Source organism: Pinus tabuliformis, chromosome 9, assembly GCF_031772625.1.
Source record: "Pinus tabuliformis cultivar Carrire ecotype Pingquan chromosome 9, CPIR1, whole genome shotgun sequence".
Classification (NCBI taxonomy): domain Eukaryota; kingdom Viridiplantae; phylum Streptophyta; class Pinopsida; order Pinales; family Pinaceae; genus Pinus; species Pinus tabuliformis.
In genome coordinates, this window is record NC_142307.1 from 212,668,703 (window position 1) to 212,672,818 (window position 4,116).

At 38.0% G+C, this 4,116-nt stretch overlaps 1 pseudogene; it reads left to right on the top strand.

The window, feature by feature from the left end:
* Positions 1-372: 372 nt before the first annotated feature.
* Positions 373-1,204, top strand: LOC149147905 (CDPK-related kinase 5 pseudogene; annotated as a pseudogene).
* Positions 1,205-4,116: the final 2,912 nt, after the last annotated feature.

Below are 4,116 nucleotides of genomic sequence, written 5' to 3' on the forward strand. Positions count from 1 at the left end.
ACACTTGCAAACTTTTGTCTTCAAAAAAACTGCCTGCACTGGCTCAATTGCTCTAAAAGTAAAATATTACCTTGGAGTACATAAATGACTTTTCTCTAAAAAAATCACTTATGACTCCAAATACAAAAGTATTAATAACTCCAAAATTATAAAATATACTCCTTATCTCTCCAAAATAAAAAAATTTAATGCACCTGATGCACTAATCCTTTTTCTTATGTCACTCCTTATATCTCCCAAAATTATCCATCACTCCAAAAACAGGTTTACAATTAAAAGCATACTTTAATAAATTGATCATTATCAACATATATGACTTGTATTGTTGCCTACTTCAAGAGTTTATGAACTCACTGCTGAGGTGAAGATTCGATGGGCTCAAGCGAAGAAGTAGACAGATTGGAGCATGCACACTATATTCTTTTCATGGAAGATTCCGCCACAATGCTGAATTTTCTCAATTGCATGGTCACTGCAAAGTTCAAGCCCAGAAAGGCCGGTCCAAGTTTTGAGGAAGTTCCTTGGCCTGCTGTGTCTGCTGAAGAGCAAGACTTTGTCAAACTTTTGCTTAACAAGGATATGCGTAAAAGAATGATTGCTTCGCAGGCTCTCACCCACCCTTAGATTAAAAATTCTCACAATCTCAAGATTCCTTTGTACATTTTAATCTATCATCATGTGCAGGCATATCTATGTGCATCAACTCTTCGAAGAGAAGAACTAAAGGCCCTGGCATAGACATTTACTGTGGATGAGTTGTTCTATCTGCAGGAACAATTTGCATTGTTGGAACCAAATAAAAATGGTCACGTTTCTATGGAAAACTTCAGAATGGCTTGGTGAAACATGCAACAAAAGCAATGAAGTAATCACACATATATGATTTTCTTTCTTAGATGAGTTCCCTACAATCGAGGAAAATGGATTTTGAAGAATTTTGTGCTGCTGCTATAAGTGTTCTCCAGCTTGAAGCACTGGATCGATGGGAGAAGCATGCTCGATGTGCATATGAATTGTTTGAACAGAAAGGGAATCAACCAATTCTTATTGAAGAATAGCCTCGGAACTTGGAATAGGGCTGGCTGTCCCAGTACATGCGGTGCTTCATGATTGGATAAGGCATAGTGATGGAAAATTAATTTTTCTCAGATTTGTGAAAATACTACATGGTGGGTCAACAAGATCATTGACAAGGGCACAATAGTACATGTCTATGTGTGAGCATTGTCCCTGTACTTAAAATTAAGGTGAAGAAATGTGATAGCTCCGATCTCATTGTTCTGCACTCCATGACTTAAACTTAACTCAATGGCCTTATTTCACTTTGAAAAACTCATTAGGGCAGGATAAAACAACAGAACTAGGAAAATAAATGGAACCCAAGTGAGAAAAAATTAAAATCTAATCGAATCTGATCAGCGCAATGTTGTTTGAGTGATATAACTGTAACTGCAGATCTGCCAGACAAGAGAAGAAGGATAAAAATTTAAGAATGTCGACAAATTATCCCCAATTTATAGACATAACTGAATTCAATGCATAGTAGTGAGTCTGAAGGAGAGAATCCAAATGGTTTGGAACTCCAAGGCCTGCAAAGATCTGCCTGGGTAGGCTGACTTCTTCTTCTCCGCTCATGCCGAGGATTGAAGTGAAATCTGCTGCAACAATGCACTAGTCTCCAACGCAAGCTCATCAAACATAGCCAAGATAATCTACGCTTTTAATCTCCTACAACAGATCTTTGCTGTAGGCCGATTCGATCACCGACATCTCATAGTTCATGGGCTCCTAAATGCGAACTTTAATTATCAATCTTCAATAAAATATCGTTTGTTGCCTTGTGGGAGATCAGTGTGGGTTGTCTTTGTCATGTACCTCCAAACTATGCAGAAATACACCCACGAAACTCAATATAGTAGCATTATGCCATTGCTAGTGTAGATCTGCAGCTCCATACTTCACAAAGCTACAAACTTTATTTCACAATTAGTATTCCATGTTAAAAACTGCACATACACAATTCAATTGTCCACAATTACATTACATTCAAATTCAATATTCTAAAGCAGATGCGCTCACTCACAGCAGATTCAGCATTCCAAAGCTACGCTCACTCACAACAAGCACACCTAACTCATACTTTCCATACCTCGCTCTGATACCACATGCAGAAGAATCACAAAGCCATATAACCATATGTATAACAAATTAACAGACATAACAATTAAACTGGTGGAAAAGGTAGAGAGCCATCATGTGGTCTCTCATGCTCATGTAATTCTCTAGGTTTTTAAATAATTTAATAATACATTTAAATATGTTAGTGCCTAAATCTACCTTAGGCTAAAGAAAGGCAGGTCTAGGGTAACATCAAACCACGCTTAACCTGGTAGCTAGCCCCACCAGGTCGGGAGAGGGCTCTCTCCTTGTCAATCTCAAAGAAAATATGGCAAGTAATACTATAGATGACTGACATGACTAATTTTAGGCTAGGTATATGCTCAGAGGAATTTGATTGATTTTAATGGTTGTTTGCTGGATCAGATGAGGAAGGCAGCTTTAGGTCCGGGAAATCAACTCAGATTTGCAGAGGTTTCTGTGGGGCGAGGTAGGCAAGTGTTTTAACACTTTGAAATGAATGTGATGGTGAGTCTAAAGACTAGTGAGGAGTTGGAGAGGGCATGAAAGGTTCATGAGTCCTCTTCAAACAACATAAAACATTTAAAACTAAATAAACCCCAAGGCAGAGCACTGAAACACCAACGGTTTCCACCCTTTAATCTCGATTCATTTAGTTTTGTAGAAAAAGATAGATGATGGCACATATACACATAAGATAAACTCAATAACATAGGATAAAACAATAATAATTCACATTACCACAAGAATCCCACAAAATGCTGTAAAACCCTGGTTCATTTCCTTGCCAAACTGCAGAAGTGATTTATAATAGTGCTCAATGCATCCACAAGAGTCCAACGTTGACAAATGACTAAGAAAGTACAAGATATAGGTATCAAACCACCTATGATAGCCATTAGGGGTCGAATCCATGAGTCAATGAGCTATTTCAACAAGATCTAAACTAGAAACTGAAAAATAGGCAGTGGAACAACTTGCCTCTAAAACTATGGAAATTGATTCATTCATTCTCAAACCAACTCTAACTGATGTATCTACCTCCTTAAGTCATTTTTTCATCATATTTACATCATGGTACATCAAGTTACATCAAATTACATCATTAATTGACCAAGAGAGAAGAAAAAGTCAAACTGACAGCAAACTGGGCAAAATTCTGAACAAACAGGCAAAATTGGCAAATTTTTCTCCTATGCACTGCGCCACTGATCCTATGCATAGCTCTTTTTCTAGGCTAGTTTTGGAAGGCTTCCTGAAGTCCAAATCAGATACATAATAGCTCATTGGAAAGTTTGGTGAGTCTAATTTCTGGGACAACTTGAATTTTTTGATTTGGAGTCCATTTGCCCCTCCAAAAATGGAATCTCCCAAGACTGCTTCCTGTGTGGCAAAAAAGTGGCAAAGAGGGCACTTTTTGAGTGTTTTTTGCCCTTTTGGAGACCCCCAAAAATCTCAGCCATTCTTGAGCACGCATATTTTTTCATGTTCATTCCAAAAATGCAAACCTTTTTGTTAGGGTCCCACCCTAACCCCCTTATTTATGTAGTGGGATCGAGTCATAGTAAAGAGTCAATAAAGCCCATATTAATAATTGTAAGTGGTTAACCAGCAATTAATGACGGGACCACAGTTAGTTGCAAATGGGCCATGGTATTAGATAGATGGTATTAATAAAACCCATGGTATTGATCCATGGTATTGCATGTATGAGTCATATATAAAGGATAGAGACTCCCTGCGAGGAGCATCGTGTCTTATTTTTGTATCGAGCTCTGCTCTATTGGAGGTTGCCCCCTCGAAGAGGCCAGTGAACATTGCTTTCTGAATAATAAAATATTTGCTGTTGTCTCTCACTATTCTATGTTCTGGGTATCTTTCTTCGCATATTTTGTATTTGGGTATCTTTTTGCAGGTTAAGAGCATAACAAGTGGTATCAGAGCACTTTCCAGGGCCGGTGGGATCTCCATTTCTTA